The sequence below is a fragment of the Condylura cristata genome, unplaced genomic scaffold (assembly GCF_000260355.1).
Source record: "Condylura cristata isolate star-nosed mole 26May11 unplaced genomic scaffold, ConCri1.0 scaffold00009, whole genome shotgun sequence".
Taxonomy (NCBI): domain Eukaryota; kingdom Metazoa; phylum Chordata; class Mammalia; order Eulipotyphla; family Talpidae; genus Condylura; species Condylura cristata.
The window spans coordinates 41,402,999-41,422,727 of NW_004567110.1; positions in this window are offsets into that span (position 1 = coordinate 41,402,999).

The following is a 19,729-nucleotide window of genomic DNA, read 5'->3' on the forward strand; positions in this document are numbered from 1 at the left end:
ATTGGGGAAAGTGTAGTAAATGCTATAGAACCATAAGTGAGGAGTGGTGTGAGAATAAAATTAGGGATAAATGATAAGCTGGTTTTTTTGTTTGTTTGTTTTAAAGATTTATTTATTTAGACATACAGAAATGGGGTACATGCTAGAGGTGTAGGGGCAATGAGAGGATTCACCAGAGACAGAGTGAGAAGCAGGACAGGTCCAGAAATGAAGGCTCATCTGTTCACGAATAGACCCCCAAGGAACACAGCATCTTCCTTTCCTTCTCAGTTCTTCCTGCTCATCCTACCTCTGGGGCAGGATCGAACTCATCCTGAAGTGGTTTAGCTTCTTAGTGCTGTGCTTTAACCAGCAGGCCACTAGGGAGGGTTCTGATAGGCTTATTTTAATGTCTTAGATGCGTTGACTTTAACCTGTGGAACAGGATTTTTTAAGTTTGCCCATTTGTATTATTTCGTTAAACTTAATGCTTCTTCCAAAATGATTATTGTTTAATCCTCAATAGAAAAGTGTCTCCAGGGGCCCTCCCTAGTGGCACAACAGGTTAAAACATAGCACCATAAAGCTCACCACAGCCACTTCACGGTAAATTCAACCCCTGCCAGGGAGGTGACCACATAGTGTGGCAGACCTCTCCTAACCCACCTGCTGTTTCCCTCAGCACTGTACTGTCCTGCTCATGGATCTATCTGTCCTGCTCCCAACTCTGCCTCTGGTGAATCCTCTCACCACTCCTGCACCTCTGGCCTCTACCCCAGTTCTGTAGGCATAAATAAATAAATCTTTAAAAAAGAAAAGCATCTCTGTGTTTGTTTTCCAAAGTAACCAGGAAGAAGAGAGTGAGAAAAACCCTATTAAATTTCTGACACTAGTCCTAAATTCAAGAAAATATATGAAGGGATGGAATGGATGAGCAGGAAGAACTGAGAAGGAAAGGAAGATGCTGTGTCCCTTGGGGGTCTCTTTGTGAACAGATGAGCCTCAGGAACTTGCTCTCAGACTGAGAAGGAGCCTGAGCAGTGGGGCTGGCAGACCCTTGGGGCGTGCAGAGCTCCACCAAGAGAGAAATTGGAAGCTCTAACAAAGCTAAGTTGCTCTGTTTGAGTAAGAGCACAGTGAATTTACATATAAGAAGCTTAATGATCCATAACTCTTAATTTTGGTAATGCTGGAGTGAGATGTCTTGGCTTTTTTTTTTTTTTTCGAGAAACTTTATAGAATATTTTGAATTTTTCATGTCTCTACTGATGTGCATTTAAGTGGTGCACCAATGTAAAATTAGTCTTTCAGTATAATTTTCTAAGGTAATTATATGTAATTGAAGAGAAATAAGAGTTGCTCCCACTTTAAGGTGGTGATCATATCATGCCATCATTTATGATTCATATGATAATCATACCCACAGCATAATAGAATCAAAATGCCTATTTCTACTATTTCTAAGCAAGTATGCTAAGTGGCACAGTCTACTGAACAATTAAAATGGGAAAGGCTCCCAGCAAAATGTCCAATGTTTGCAAAGAAAGATGAGATTCTAGAACCTGTTGAAAGACAATTTTCCATGAGTTTCTCACATTTCTGCTGTCTTATGAAGTGAGTCATTGCCAACTCATGATTGAAGTCATTAACTTTGTTCTTGACTGTTTTTTCAAGGATGTTTGTATAGCAAACAGGCTGGGAAAAGGCAGTATCTCCCTTTAGAACAAAAGACAAGTTTGCTTACTGCCTTGAGAGAGATTTATCTCCCTTCAGCACAAAGGTTTCATTAGATTGCCCATTGTAAATATAAACATTATAAACACTCAGTCTCTGTAAACTCTGTAAATTCAATCTCCTACAACACACATTACATGTACAGGCATCTACCTAGGCTCATTCACATTGTCCCCATGGCACTAGGGGGTAAGGAAAGCTGACATAATATGCTGAAATTTGTGCTGTCTACTGTGCCATGAATGATAAATTTCATTGTCTCTCATGTCTTCTACCAGCCTCCATGAATCTGCAACAGACTCGAGTGTTGGTTTTTAAGAATAAAATCTCAGACCCTTCACACTTTAGGCAGAGTCAGTAGGTCAAGAGGAACTATAATTGTTTTCAATAACATTTTACAATACTAAGGGTGAGTCTCAGCATGACAGGTTGGTAATAATCACGTCAAAGTATATTACATATCATGTGGCCTAAGGAAAGTGAGCCCATTATTCAAGGAACCCTGATTTGAATTTCTTAATTCTAGGGCAATGCACTATAAAATTGATAGGAGAAATGTTTCTCTGGATGACAATAGCTTATTTTCACTTAGGCACCAATTGGAAAGATTCCCTGCTTCTTAACATGTTTCATGGGAGTGATGGAAATAGAACCTGCAAGAAAAAACATGAGTTTTGGTACATTAGTGTTTGCCACTTTCAAGCAAGATGGCTTTAAACAAACTACATATTCTCTTGCAACCTCAGTTTAATTGAATAAAGTCTGTTTTGCATGGTTATTACAAAGAAGATATGTAAAGAGATAAAATACATAAGTAGGCATAGATAGAAAAATATACTATATATATACACACACATATGTAGAGAGAGAGAAGTTACTTGCTGTAGGGTTATTTTTTTTTCTAAAGATTTATTTACTTATACATACAGAATTGGGGTACAGGCCAGAGGTGTAGGGACAGTGAGAGGATTCACCAGAGACAGAGTGGGGAGCAGAAGAGGCAGATCACTGAAGCACCCTGCTGAGGGGAGCAGGGGAACAGTGGGCAAGTCAGGAAAGGTCTGCCATGCCATTTGGATCACCTCCAGGGCAGGGACTGAACTCATGCTGAAGTGGCTTTAGCTTCTTAGTACTGTGCTTCAACCCACTGTGCCACCAGGGAGGTCCGCTATAGGGTTATTTTTAAGATGATAGAAATCACTGTCATTGTATTAATTAATACATATCATAAAAAAAAAGCTTCTATTCAGTTTTAGGGAATTATTGTCTATAATCTTGTTTATAAAAGTTATATGTCTTACATTTTCATGTAATATTCAAGAGCAAGCACTGAGTTTCAACCAGTAGTGTTACTCAGTTCTATGGGGGTCGCTTAACAATCAGGTGTGCCTGTGACAGATTTCTCATTGTGTTCACTGCATTTTACTCACATGTTCTGTACACATTTAACAACTGAAAAAAAGAAGTAGGTCATAGATAGTTGCTCTCAATAACTTGGCAAAGAAAAATAAATAATAATGATAAACTGCAGCAACTGTATTCCCTCTGCCTTCCACTTACCTAAGGCCAAGCTAGAAATAAATAAACAAATTTTAAAGATCAAACATGACGATAATTGATATAATAGAGACAGATATAGACTGCTCTTGAGACTCAGAGAGACGTGACTGCCTCATTCTGGAACTGGAACCCAAGTGAAGACAGGTTTACGGATTCCCACTTAGGCCTTTTTAATAGAAGTACAAATCAAATGGTCACCCCTCCAACTGAATAGATTTAGAATCTTGTTGAACTACTCAGAAAGTCTGTGCATACGTGGTAATGACCAGCTCTTCATTGTCTCCTAAAGTGCTAATATTGGACGAGAACTATTATGGTAACACCTGCTTCAGTTCTGGGATAATTTGTCTCGCCCTGCTTTTGCCTCACCTTCTTCTCTCTCAAAAACCTGGGCCCATCATTTCATTTTTCTCTCCTTTAGTGGTAATCTCTTTATTTAGAAGCGGTTGGTTTTCAGACACTAAAAAATTCCCTCAAATTCTTGAAGACTTTGGTATATGATGTACTGTGTGTATTTCTGAAGGTAAAGAAATTTCATTAGGTAACTGAAGTCTGACACACACAAGCACACACAGAGAGAGATTAAAAAGAATTGTTCTGTATTTGTTTAATTTCTCCCTGTCTTCCAGTCCTTCCACTATAGGCAACCTCTGGCCCAGTCCAATGGGATCCCGACAACTGTTGTTCCTGCCACAGCCTCCCTACTCTGAGGTGTTCTGCTCCCAAGTAGCTGCTCCCACCATTGCCCTGCTGAGCCAAACAAGCATCACTGCTGGGGGTCTCCCCCACTCTCCATCCCCAAGTCCCTTTGCCAGGTGCCCACAGGCACTGGCGTACTGTTGAGTGGGAAAAGCAGCGCTTTCAGCTTCAGCCCTGACTTCCTAGAGGAGAACTGCTCAGAACTAGGGACAGAAAACAGCTCAGGGGGGGGCTGCTTCCTTCGTTTTAGGTCAAGTTCCATTTGCACAATGGAGTAATGAGCCATGTACCTGGCCTTTGCCCAGTGGACACTATTTGAGGTCAGAGAGATGGCATCTGGCCACATGCTAGCTAACATATTTTCTCTTCTCTTGTTTTCCTTTCAACAATCCCCTCACCATATTTTGTTTCTGTTTCTATGCTCTTGGGTCTTGTCCAGCATCGAGAAGCATGTGGGTCAATACTTACAAACTAAGTTGTCTCATATCCCCTGAGATTAACCTGCCTCCATGGCACATTTTACAAAAACACTTCCCAACCCTCCTTGATCTTTCTTCATTTCTCCTCACCTATATGCAGTGTTTCTGGGAAAAAGATGTTTCCTGTACTTAGTACTACTTGCAAATAATGCTTCAGCTTACTACTTTCTGACTCCCAACTTCCCATTACTATGGATGGCTCTTGCAGAAGTTACAGTTTGTTAAATGAGCAATAGGAAAGAAACTACGCAATCTCTTCTTTCTTAATAACTACATCTGGTAACTATAACTATATTTGACATTTTCTATTCCCTTTACAACACTCCATTGTTTTGATTTTCAGATACAATCAATCTTGTTAGATTCCTACCATTGTAAATGTGGTCTCTCAGTATACTCTTGTTATTTATTTATGAATCCATCCTTGATGCTATAAAATTCTAAGTCTATAGTTGTCCCAGGCAAATCCCATAGACTCACCTATTGCTTAAGTTACTTATCCTTCTAATATCAGTTTAATGGGCCTTCTTCTGAAAATACAACGTCCTACCTAAGATTTCTGTGAATACTTAAGAGATCAAATTTTCATGGAAACTCTTGACTCTGGGTTTATAGAAATTAATCTCACCTGTATTTCATATCCTTCAGTTTTTCTGATCTCACTGTTTTAAGTGTGAAACTTAATCCTTTCTTTTCTTAATTTCCTCCTAAGTGTAGGATATGGGGAGTCAGAGGAAGGTTTTAGGATTATATCCCAAACTGAAATTCTGAACTCAATAAATACATGTTATAATAGGTTAGATAAATCACAAGAAATGATTAGTAAACTGGAATGTGAGTGAATAAAAAAATATTCAGATAGAAGCATCAAGAGAAAATCAGAAGGAAAAATACAGAAATAAGCATAGTTGCATAAAGAATGTATTGCATGAGCTACATGTTAATTGCCCCATCCTAGATAATTAAGCTTATTCAACAAGCTGGTGGCACAGCCAGTTAAAGCACAACGTTAAGAAACTAAAGCCACTGCAGCATGAGTTTGATTCCCGGCCAGGGAGGTGATCCATATGGTATGGCAGACCTCTCCTGACTCACCTGCTGCTACCCTTGGCCGTGTACTTTGTTGATCTGCCTGTTCTGCTCCCCACTCTGTCTCTGGTGAATCCTCTCACAGCCCCTGTACTTCTAGCCTGTACACCAGTTCTGTATGTATAAATAAATAAATATTTAAAAATAATAATAATAACACTATATTCAGAAATGTCAAAAAGAACCACTTAATAATTCCATGAGAAGATATTTTTCAAGCTCTTATGCCAGGTAGTATAGAACTAAACATGAAGTATGTAACTTGCAAATATAATAACTATGGTAAATCATCAGGCATCTTCTAATTATTAGAAATAATTGTAATAAAGATTTTTTATATGTTAAATGTCTTATAAACTTATATAGTTATTTTTTGTTATTTACAGAAGTTATGTTCTATAAACTCCCCACAAATACTAAAACATTGCTCCTAGGGTAAACACAGACTTTAGTTACTGATGGTCTTTTTTTTTAAAATATTTTCAACAACTGTCAACACATAACTTTTTTATGCATACTTATGCTTAAATACATTTTATTTAGTATATAGTATTTACTTATTAATGTTGAATTTACAGCGAAAAGTACTATATCTCATGCTTGAATGAAGTTAATCAAACTAATATTTCTCTGCAAGGCACATTACATCTTCTTTATTCAGGAACACTACACAAAACATCATCACTATTCTTGGGTACCAATGAAATTTTAAAAAAATCAGCAATAAGAAAGGCAATATTGTAAAAGAAATGGCACAAATATACTGTGAAATAATATACTTTTGTGATAATCTTAGATCTGATTTCCTAAGCATCACCTACTTCAACTGTGAACCTGATCACCAATTAACTCAACTTTTGCTGCTCTGAATAGATGCACATTTGTGAATGACCAGTAAAGTGTCATACTGATCTGAAGTTACAGACAAATGTTAGTAAGTAGATGAATTCGCAAACACAGAATCACTGACAAATGGTGATCGGACCTGTGTGTGCCTGCACACACACACACATAATTTATAGATTTAAATTCACAAATAACATCTTTATATAATTTATCTTTAAATTCAAATCATTTATATTTGTATGCATATTAAATGCTGCTAATTTTTATTGTATAGTGTATTTTAATATACAATATTTCTATGTATATTAGAATGACAAACTACCCTTAAAAAAAATCTTATAAGGTCCATCTCTTCCTTCACTTCTACCTCAATGCTTCCAAATACTCAAGCCCAGATGTCTTTGTTTCTATGTAACTTGGTATCTTTTAGCATATTCTATTTACTATCTATTTACTAATTTATTACAATTAGAAAGAAGATTGGATTTACTTGTTTTACTTACCTTTGGCTAATATTTGTGGTCTATGGTGATTTATAGAGAAAATAGTAAGAAAGTGATTGTTAAGTGGTGGTTGCTGTACTAAAGAATTAGAGACCCAAGTTTCATGTCTGATTTCTGACTTTAATAATTCCTTATCTTGGTAATCTAAGTATGCTGAGTCTAAGTGAACTCTGGTATAGCATAGAAGTAAAATTTACCCTTACAAGCATCATGGTTTTACCAATTATCAAACTTAACAAGGTAATGTAATCTCAAAACACTCTTAAGTAAATATAAGCCATTATTTTAGTAGGTACTCTATTGTACCTACTAAACAAATTGTACAATGAATGCTATTTAACTAGAAAATCTTAGATATTTTCTCCGAAGCATGACAAAAATACCTTTTGAATATTATTTTCCCTACTTTTAACTATTAATTTTCAAATAATACATGCATTAGTTGTCTGTTGGGACTATGCAATTTCTACACAAGATTCTAAGAGTTTCAAATAGTTTACTAAAAAAATATCAAAATCAAGAAAATAAGACAACAAAAATATTAATTATTTGAAAAATGAAAATGGACAAAAACAAACTACAAGAATTTAAACAACTGGTACAGTCAACAAAATAATAGTTTGCAATAAGTGCTCCAAAAGAATTTAAAACCTGTATCTGATAAAATCCTCTAAAACACTATATGGGTGCACAGGGGGAAACTGCATCCCTTTATGAAATCAAGGGCAGTACCTTAATTTCTTTCTTCTTATGATGGGATTGTTTTTCTCATGAGATTTTGGCAGGCCCTTAAAATTGATGTCATTTTTGATTAATTCTTTTTGTGCTCTGATGACAGTTAATGGAATGATTTGAAAGCTATTTGCTTTACAAAAAAGATCCAATATAGCTGCCTTTTGTGCCCTTTCTTAGAGCTTTTACTTCTTTTTCTTGAAATAATTAGTAAAAGAGAAGAAAATTTGCTGTAATTACTAAGCATTATAAACTATATCTGGGTGCCTGACATTAACAGTAGCTGTCATTAAAATTAGAACACTTGTCTCACTTTAAGGAAATGTTACTTTTTACTATGTTGATGATATAAGCTGAAAAATATCTTGACAGGATACTAATTCTGAAAACAGACTACAGGCCCTCCAATGTGTACTTATTTTTGCCTTATTCAGAAATATATAAGGTGATTAATGCTATTCCTTCAATTCAATTAAATCCTTAAGATTGACATTAGAAGAATGGATCAAAGCCATCATTACTTCATAAGAATCAGCAGAGTTCAAACATTATAATCATAAGTCAATTTTAAAGACAGATCAAAAAGTAAAAGTAAGACTACCCTTTCAATCATATTTAAATAATCAACTGATTTGCTTTAGTGACAAGACTTACTATCATAGTTAGAATATTATTCCTGATAAAGTGACATTTTCTTACACTGCCCATAAATGTATGTCTTCTTTACCAAATATGATCAGAATATTGTTATGTGCAAATAGCATAAAAACTGACAAGACAAAGGAAAAATATAAGTAGTATGAATAACAAAGACCTAACTAAAAATATTACATATAGAAATCCAAACTATTCCTCTAAACACAAAAATATGTAACTATCTGAGGAACAAAGATCTTAAATTACCTTAATTAAACATTCTTACAGTGGCAAGAACATTCATCAGCTGTACAAACATAAATGTTTATAATTTGTTGAACAATTAAAGGGTCTTTAACAGCAAAATTTGATGTTATACTTCTTATATTTCCATGCTACACAGGATATATAATTATAGAAACTATGAAAACCAACAATAAAAACATTCAAAATTAATAGTACCTAAAGTTATCTTTGTAAATTAATGCATTTCCCCACCCTGAAACAACAAAATTAATTCTATTAAATGTGATAAATGAAATGTAAATTAAAATTTTAATAAGGTACTTGTTAATCCATTTGTTCACAGCTAAGTTGAACTCAGTTAAATTAGTTCCTTATTATGAGCACTAGAGATATGATTTCTACTAAATCTCAAGGGCAAATAAGTGTTAGAGGACTGCTTGTCCCATGATAGCTCTATAAATTGTTATTAAAATTACTCACTAGACACTTTTTTCTATGGTGCATTTCATTTAGAAAATCAATTCTGTGTTGTTAAAGACAGTAAAAGTCCTCCAACAGCAAGCACATCACCAGATACGAAGACAAAATACATCCACATATGAGCTACCATGGATATTTATCTTTGGTCATTTCATCTATATGAGCTGTAAAAAATAACTTTCAAGTAATTATGAAATAAATCTTGGTTTTTGAGGCACAGGTTACTCCTAGAATGTTTGGAGGTTTGTTTTTGTTGTTGTTGTTTTGTATTTACTAAATATTCTCTTTTATCTCCAGGATAAATTTCCTTAAATATAAATACCAATTTTAGGTAAAAATTAAGAAATAATAACTCTCCACAATAAAAAATTTAAAATTCATAAAAATAATAGTTATCCATGCCATGAACAAAGGTAATTTTTTTGCCATGTTTTACCAAAAGATCCCAGAGATACCATTATTAAGAAAAGTCCAAACATTTAGTTTTTTCTTATCCTTTATTTTTGCTATGTAGAAAAGCCTAAATTATATTGTTAAGTAAAATGGATATTCTAACATATTAGATGATCTCTCAAGCAAATTCTCAATGTTAAATCTAGCAGAGTGCAAAATATTTTGGGAATGGTGTTTTGAGATTTTATTAACAATTTTGGTAGTAGAATTCTATTAGAAAGGTTGTAAGAAGAGAGAAGACAAAGAGATATCACTGAAAGAGTAGCCAAATAGACAAAACAGAATGGCACATTCTGGACTCCTTCATAAACCTATGGAAACAAGTCAGAACACTCATATTGAAAATATCAATTCAGGCCTCAGTTGGAATCTCTACCGGCTATCAGTAAAATAACTTAAAACTGTACTTGCCATCTATCCAGCTGTACTTCATCTGCCCAAAGGTAAAGAAAGTAGGCAAGGCAGGTGAAATGGAAGGAGTTCTTTGGGAAATTCTCTGACCAGAAGTGGAAAATGCCTTGGAAATGACATACACTTGGGAGAAGATTACTAAGTTATCTCAGAGAGAATTTGAGCAGAGTCAGATGTGTGCCGCTATTTCTAGCATCAAAAAGATAGTTTCTTCTCCTTTTTCTTTTTTAAATCTAGGGGTAGATCTACACTTGTTTGTTATCTTTCAAGATGGGACTGGAAAAGGAAGAAGAGAGTTTGATGAAGGACTGAAGGCACTTTGGTACTGGGAAAACTATGGACCACACCCAAGGGGAAAAATCCTATATTGTGAAAAAAATAAACAAGTTTAAACAATTAATAGAATAAAAAAATAATAGATAAATAATATTATAATCTTGTATATTAAGCTATTTCTGGGAAAGGATAACCTATCTGTTTTTTTAAAGATAGAAAAGAATACTTTTTTTTTAAAAGAATACTTTTAATAGAAGTTCCATGCATGAGTGGATGGAGATAGAAGAAAGAACAGAAGAAAGAATACCATTTTAATTATGTTCACTTAAGAAATAATTTAAAACAAACAATAAATTAATTAGGAAAAAATGAGAGATTTTTATCTGAAAATTGCAGGTTTACTGTCTTTGAAATTACAAGCTACCAAGTTCTTATTAACTGATTAGCATAAGGGTTTCTGAAACTTAAAAATCTTAGTCTATGTAGACTGAATAAGAAGTTGCATAACTAAAATGCACTAAGCCTTTAACTAAACACCATATAAATGTTTGAGAATCTTATATCTTACCTGATATCTCTTTGGTCAGACTATATGAGTAAGTAACTAATTCTATTCAGTTCAGCCTATTTTAATAACACAAACAGCATATCCCCAAATTGTTATCCTTGCCTTCACTTTTGTGAGCAGTTGATTGTTTCCCCTGCATTTTTTCATCATTAAGAGGACTATTAACTCAAAAGTCAGTTTTTAAGCTTGAAGAAAAAAAATTAAGGCATGAATAATATAGGTAAAAAGGTAAAGGTAAAAAGTATTCAGGTGTTTGCCTAAGCACTGCCTGGTAGTACTAATGAATAATGAACTATTTGCATTATATTTTTGATATTAAATTGAAAATTTGTCATAAAAATACATATTTAAAAACTGGTAAGGAAGACAATTCTTTTCCAGTTTTGTTCAGGCTTAGGATAAGGAATAAATTAAATAAGAACTGTTTAGGAATATTTATTTTTCATGAGTAGAGAGTCCATTTGAGAAAGAGAGCGAGAAATGGGGCCTGGGTCTAGCTTAGAACTTGAGTTCTTTCTGTTCAAATCACTGGGATGTGCTATTGTAATGTATTCACTGTCAAGAGATACATTACTGAGCAAATGATGGAATCTATCATATACAGAAAAATTGACTTCCCATCAACTGAATAATACAAAAAGAAAAATTGTAATGAGAAGCAGTGTCAAAATGTGAAATAGTACGAAATATATTCATCATTCACATATGAAAAAGAAAGCCTATCAGCTGCCCATTGCAGACACTTAAAGGTAAATGAGCAATGAGTGGAAGGGTTGTAGTGCCTCCAGTTTGGATGACGATGTTCACATTTACCTTGTGCTATATTCATTGCCTATCTTTTAACTTTAATATGACCTGAAAAAAGGTTTCAATGAGGCCACAAGGTGTAGAGAAGTCTTGGCCCAAAAAGCAATAATTATAATACAGCATAGGTCAAAAAACCACAGGCTATTTTAGTTCAAATTACTATATACCCAGTCCTGGCTAAATATAGTATTACAACTAAAAATAAGAATTTAAGTATGTATAAATATTTATGTATCTCTTATTGACAGTTTAGACATTTTTTGAATACCAAAATATAAAAATCTTCAAAATAACTTCAGAGAAAATGGAGGTATATGTTTATTCTTTATCAATTTTGTCACACTTGAATATAAACGTAATGTTATAATTATTAACCAACCACATGACAAAGTCAATAATATCATAAAGCATAAAACCAATGAATAAAGTGAGCCCAGCCTTATTTGTGAGTTTATTTGTAATGTTTTAAAGAAATAATAGAAATCTGAAGAATTGTTATTTCTTCTAATTTCGGTATTTCTATTTTGAAATGTAAGGAAATGATAAAGTTAAAATTTTACCATGTAATTTTTTTTTAAAGATTTATTTGTTCATACAGAACTGGGGTACAGGCCAGAGGTGCAGGGACGTGAGAGGCTTCACCAGAGACAGAGTGGGAAGCAAAACAGGCAGATCGATGAAGTACACTGCTGAGGGGAGCAGCAGGCAGATCAGGAGAGGTCTGCTTGCCCATATGGATCACTTCCGGGGCAGGCGGGGATCGAACTCATGTGGAAGTGGCTGTAGTTTCTTAGTGCAGTGCTTTAACCAGCTGCGCCACCAGGAAGGGCCATTACCATGTAATTTTAAGGCAGCATACAAATGTGAAATACTTCTAGTAGATAGATACCAATTTTACTTTGTATTCTTGTTACTCATAGTCCAAAACAGATGGGGAAAATAATTTTTACTCATATTATAGAGATTTAGATTTTCCAAAATGTATCAACTGTTGATATTTAATGTTTGCTTCTTTAGAATTCCACCTTATTTTACTTAAATGTTTTCAGATTATATGTTGTTAAAAGTAACCCACTTCTAGAACAAGGGGAATAAAGTAGAGTTTGGGATAATTTACCAAACGCAGTACACAGAAAATGAATAGTCTATTTTTCAAATAAGATAGCCTACAAAGTAAAGATCTTCCTGCTGAAAACTAGAAATAATTGCACTTGCTACTGAATTTCCAATCATCATTTCTCATGTATAAAATGAGAAGGGTTGAGTCATATTTCTTTCCAAAGCTGAATCAAGTTAATACACTAAATTAGACCTTTAAAAGAAAATCACCCACCAAAAAGGAAATTGCCTTCCCTTACTTGAAAATATAGCAGTATGTTACCTCATTAATATTCCAATAGGTAAGGTATATGTGGTTGGTAAAGAAGAAATAAAAACTCTTGTCAACCCTAAGGCTGATAGGTTTTGTGAAGTGACGTAGTCTAGAGCCATTATTTAGCACACTAAAGGTAAAAGAACACCATCAAAACTAAACACCCCTCTTGAGCATGAATCAAATTCCTAACTTAACATGCATATTCACAATCAAGCAAGCTTGAAAATGTGCAAGAAAAAAAATAAATGTTCACTATAAAAAAAATCTGTAAACACTTACTCAAACATGGAATATAGGACATATAATATTACTAGATCCCCAAAGATTCAATTTAATATATTTTCTTACATTGGTGCTTATAATATAAGGAAAATAATGTGCTTTTATATTGCTTTTGGAATTATTCCCAATTACTAATATATATATGTATGTATGTATGTATGTTTACACACACACACACACACACACACACCCTGGAAATAGTATTCTATCAATTATTCTTAGAAAATTTCTTTAAAACATAAAAAAAATCTAAAAATTTTGTGTAGCTAGTCCACAAAAAATTAGCTGACATTATGTAAAAACTATTTAAAAACAGGCCAAGAAGCAGCGAGCGCTCCATGAACATTTCAACTGATACTTACATTAATATAAAAGGAGTGGCTGACTCAGAACACGAATAATAACCTAATGAGTATACCATTACCCTACCTAAATATGGATGTGACTTATGGAAGAAGTTGTATATTGCCACTGTAACAAGTTTAATTTTGCTTGCCAGTGAATTAGACTCTCTTGCTTCTACCTATTCACTCCACTATTATCAACCAGTCTCCTGTTACAATTCCTCTTCCCTGTCTCTATTCCTGAGCACTCACTCTTCTCCCTTTTTCTTTTAAAATCAAGAATCACGTCTCTTTTCATCAATAGGCATTAATCTCCTGAAGTAGAAAAAATATCTACTTGGGGCAAAACTTGAATTTTAAACTTACTTACCCTTTCATTAACTTATGAACTAGATATAAATCTGCATTGTATATTGGTTTCCTCATCAATACAAATGGTCTACTTTTCAGTAAAAGTTGTGAAAAGGAAATAATATATTTTATGCAAATGAATGTTATTTGAAAAGAAAATACATGCATGCATATATATGCATATATTTATATAATATAAATTTATACATGTGGCTTATGTGATGGGGCAAGAAAATATGATTTGAAACGATGAATGAGCTGTGTAGATCAATACATTGGGCAGAGATAGTGGCCATTGGTTTTGATCTAGACAGTGACATATATATATATATATATATATATATATATATATATATATATATATATAGCAGTGTTCTAGAAGAGGGGATGCAGCTGAAGTCCACAGGATACATTAGAGAAGAACAGCTTCATTTGGTGAATTTGTTGGTGAGTTAGCAGTCACTGTCAATGGATAAAAGTAGTAGCCTGCTATCTACCTTAATGTGCAGCGTGGAAAAGACCATATAATAGTGATTATAAAGCTAATACCGCTGTCTCTGGCCATGATATAGAAAACTGAGAAGTAGACGAAAATTGTTGGTTTGAAGTGAGAGGAAAACAGTCTAGCAAGTGGTTTTAAAATGTGGGGTGGAAGCTCAGGAGAGGGAACAAAGCTCAATTGTATTCATCTGTAAAGAAGCAGCTGAAGCTGTGAGCCTCAGTGAATGAGTCACCTCTATACAACAAAACAAATAGAGTTATGGAGAGAGCAGTGCCCTCCAAAGAAGGAATAAAACCAGAAGAAATATATTATTTAGGATCTTCTTAAGTCAGGACATGAGGGGAGAAAGGACTTGACCTGCCAGAGAGGACACCTGGGGAAGTTCATAGAGAAGCTCTAAGACCAGTGTCAAGGTCAATTACTATGCCATCAGAACCCGTGGCAGCAAGGTGCAACAAGATTGTTAGGGTTGACTGTGTGCATTCTAGAGGAGTGTATTTTTAATGTTGTCAGATAACAACGTGGTGCCATAGAACACAGAAGTGAATATAACAAAGTAGTGTGTTGATCAGCGCTAAAGCCATAAGGAAATGAAGAAGATGAATTACTGATGTCATTTCCAAGTAAAATTATTATATAGAGAAAATTGTTTCAATTTTTTTTCAAGTCTGTTCTACTAATTAGCTTAATGTTTCTATAATACAAATTTATGCTATTCACAAACTTTCGTGAATTTCATCCAAGTCCTGGTCTAATAATAAAAAACTAAATCAGTGAAGTAACAATTAATGTTAATTTATCCCAATAGATAGCTACCAAAACTGGTCTTTTAAAGTTAGAAATGCATTTGTTAACATGACTCCTGTCAATTTGGGGGACAATTTAATGTGCATCTTAATAAATAGGTGTCAGCATTTATCAACTATGGGATGGAATATTTTATCAAATATCATCAATGTAAAATTAAATGACATGTTTCTCAACTGTTTTATATAATTCCATAAAATATCAAGAATTGCAAAATAAGGAAAGAAAAATATTGCTTTTCCTCTCTTTGCCAAAAAAAAAAAAAACCAGTATAATAAAGAGTTGGCTAGTAAAGACAATGATCTGTTTAATTCACACTTTTTTTTATGTTTAGAAGAATATAATCTTAAGTAGCAATAAAACCTAATATTTAAGAGAAAGATATTTAAAGTTAAGTAAATTGCTATCAAATACTATAAATGGGGTTCACAATAACAAGACTTATAAACATAAGAAAATAATGGCTAGTCCTGACCAAGTTGATAAAAAAAAAGTTATATAACTAATTATCATAAAATAAAGGATTCAGACAGTGCTATATAAATGGCTTAAGACAGGAAAAATAAGCTATGTAGAGAACTTATTTTACATGTCTAAAAATATAAACTTTAAAACTTATGGGAAATATTTAAAACAATGAGTAAATATAGAATAAATAAAAGAATATATGCAAATCTTTAAAAAACTATATTTGGAATCAGTGATAAAAATGAGTTCTAACTTAGTATGATGGTTATTTTTACATGTAACCTTGATTGGGCAATGGGTGCCCTGGTATTAATTCAACATTACTCTGGATGTGTCTGTGAGGAAACTTCTAGTTGAGATTAACATTTGAACTACTATATTGAGTGAGGAATATTGCCATCCTCAACATGGGTAAGACACATCCAATCCAATGAAAATATAAATAAAACAAAAGGCAGAGCAAGAGAGAATTTACTCTCTCAATCTAACAGTTTTTGAGTTGTATTTGTTGTATATCTTTGGACACAATCTTGGACTGGAAATTACACCAATGACTTTCAGGGTTCCCAAGTACTCTCTTATACTGGACCTATGCCAACAATTTCCTGGGGTTCCAGCTTTTCAACTACAGACTCTAGGACTTCTTCAACCAATTTCTTATAGTAAATCTCCCGGACAGATAGATAGATAGATTTACAAAGATAGATGTAGAATATATCTATTCATTTTATTTCTCTAGAGAACCCAGATTAATATATCAAGTAACACTTGTCTCTCTTTACTTTTTCATTAATTCTTTAGAAGAAATTTTAGGGAAAAAATCCCTTTGACTGTTAATAAAAAAAAAAAATACATTGTCTAACATCCTGGAGTCATTGAAAGTAAGTCAATTAAGGTGAAGACTAAAGTGCAACTGATACAAAGTAGAGGAAATGTTGTATAACATGGAATCAGAATTCTGCTGACCTGAATTCCAGTCTTGACTGTTTCATTATTATCTTTCCTGAGCTTTTATTACTACATCTAAATTGATGAGTCTGCTCTGAGTGGATACTTTTCAACCTTCTCTTATCAACACAACTCTTTTTTTTCAAATGAAAATTCATGTGGAAAAGCAATATATTTTATATGTCCGTAAACAAATAAAACAGAGAGTGTTTGTCCAATAATCAAGCACCATGGGAGGCAAATTGAAAAGCACTGAACCAGCTGGTGCCACCCAATCCTATCATTGGGGAATCCTCAAACTGGTAATGTATTATTAATCATTATAGCAACATTTATTGACATCTGGGCTGCACACTTTATATATGTTATTTCATGTATTAATAATTGGAAAATGAGATCCAATTTGCTGATTTGTCCAATTATCATACAGCTAGCAAATAATGTGAGAGCTTGAATTCAAACTCCAAACAACTTGCTTAGAAACCCCATACTGATTCCCACAGTAGTTATCATTTGTTAAATTTTATTAAGTCATAAGCATTATGCTTAATTAACCCGTAATTATCACACAAGTTGAATATTACTACCCTCATTTCACAAATGTGGAAACAAAGGCTTCAATACGTTAGGTATCCTACTCAATGGTCTTCCAAATGTTAATATCTTCCCATTCTTTGACTTTGATAAACTAGCCCCCAGACATTTTGAGTTTTTTAAGCTCACCTATATTCTATCAGTATTAGTAGTAAACATTTACAGTTACCACAGATTGGATATTCTGTGTGAAAATTTAGTCCTCTGTGTAAAGTGTATATTTTTATTATTATTCTTAATCCTTAAGTAAATTAATTCCACTCACAAAATCCCTACCTAGGCTGTGGAACCATATCATGTAAGTGGTCATATTTTACCATTATTATACATCTAAACTTTACTCCACATTTCCTATACTTAATGCAAGCATAATTCCCATTTTCAACATCCTAAACATTGAATATTAACATTGAAAACCCACATACAATCAATATTCTGAGTAAGAAATATTTGAACTTCAAAGACTACACAAAAATGGTGAAAAATTAGAGAAATTATTTTTAAAATTCATGAATCAAAGAACACTTTGCTTTCAACTTTTCTATACAGCCTTTTCAGTTTCTCACAAGTAGTACATAAAGTGAAAGTAATGTTAAAGAGATATTGAACTTCATATATTAAAAAATAAAGTGCTGGAATTCATCCAGAAGCAAACTGGTAATTGTGTTAAAACATAGATGCTGAAATGTCTCCCTGAGCTGCCTCTTAAAGTTGACCAGGTCATGCTAGCAACTGCCAAAATCCAAAATTGGCACTTCTCAAGTCAGTGTATAGGGGTTGGCCAGCTGGAAAATTGCCTGAGGAGTTCCAATAATTTGAAAATCATCAACATAAATCTTCTCCTTAAAGAGTGCTTCTTCTAGGGAAACTGAACCACTATTCCAAAGGACTGTTGATACATAGGTACTGTACCAACAGCACATTTAAGTATTATCTGAGTTCATTCTTTTGGGCCCAAAATTAATGACCATTTAGAAAGAAAAGGAATTAACGCAGGCCTATTTCCTAGTAAATAAGGAGCCTTAGTTGTTTTTTTCAATTCATATCAATGTTCACACAGTGCTTATTTTGGGGATAAACTCTTGCACCCATGGTTCTTAAAATCATTTTTGATAGAGAAAGCATTGCAATTTTGAGTAAAATTGACAGTGGAATTGAAAATGTCACTAATTTTGTTCAATGATGTTAACTGCTAACTTTGTCAAAAAAACTAACTAAAGTAATATCATATTACCTCATCAAATTGCAGTGTGCATTGTATAAACACTAAACAAATAACATCTTTAAAACCATCTATTGAAAGTTGTCAAAATCTCCATGATTTAACTGGAAGAATGCTCTGTCTCTGAAATCAAGTTTAAAAAAATCTCTTTTTGGAGATTGTCCAGCACATTTTTTGGTCAGCTTTTTCACTACTATCAGGGAATTCCTAATACAAAGATAGATTTTAAGTTTTGATGTTGTTTTTATTTGCTCTGTGATCTTTTCAGCCCCAAGAATCCATATTCATGAAGTAAAAGATAGTCATCAAAATCTTCTAACATCCTCCTATGGAAGATGTTAATCAGCTGAGATGGCAATCAGCTGAAGCAACAAAACTCTCCTGAGAATTACCACTTGTATTCACTGACAACCTACATTTTAAGGGAATGCAAGGAAATGGTCTTTATTTCAGGTTTAGAAATGCATTTAATTAACCAGAAGTGCAATTATAGAGTGTCAGCAACATATGTATTTGGTAAATACATATGTTAAACAGTGTATTAAAACATTTTAAACATAGAAAAGTATCTTATGATAGCACTACTTCCACATAAATCACTGCAATGGAGCCTTCCATCAATACTAAGAGTGAGTAGGAAGGAATGATTAGCCCAAATCTATAGATAAGGAAGCAGTATGTTGTTTAATTGTTAGTGTGAAGGGCTGAGTTATGCGGATGAAGTCACCAAGAATAATGACACTAACAATGGGAAGTAAAACAGCGAGTGGGTGCTTCAGTATTCGGAGACTAGGGAGAGTATCCAAAAGTATAAACAAAACTTACATCAGAGACTGATATTAAGTACTACATTTATGATAAATTTCTTCTTTTTAAAAAATGTCATTTTTTAAACAAATCTGACAGGTTAAGCTACCATTCTCCTTGATGTCTGGACATATATCTTGGTTTAGATCATGAAAATTCTTTGTGTATGGATTTAGTTATTTGAAATCTTGAAACACTTTACGTTTGATTTTGTGGTGTGAAATGAATTTAAAATTGACCCCAAAAATAAGCTAGTTAACATATTCATCCGGCAAACATTTATTTAGAGTATTTCTCATGATTCACCTCAGTCATCAAACAGTTGTATCTCCAGTGTTGCCTTCTCAATATATAAAGCATCTCTAGTAATACAGTCAGCTCCTGCACTCTTCCAGTCTCTTCTGGCTCATTTGTCTGATTCATGCCATTCCTAGCACTTATCACCATTTGATATTATCGTATCAATATATTTATATGTTTATTTTCTGTCCTCTGCATCCCTTTCAGAGAAAGAAAATACATTCTTTGAAA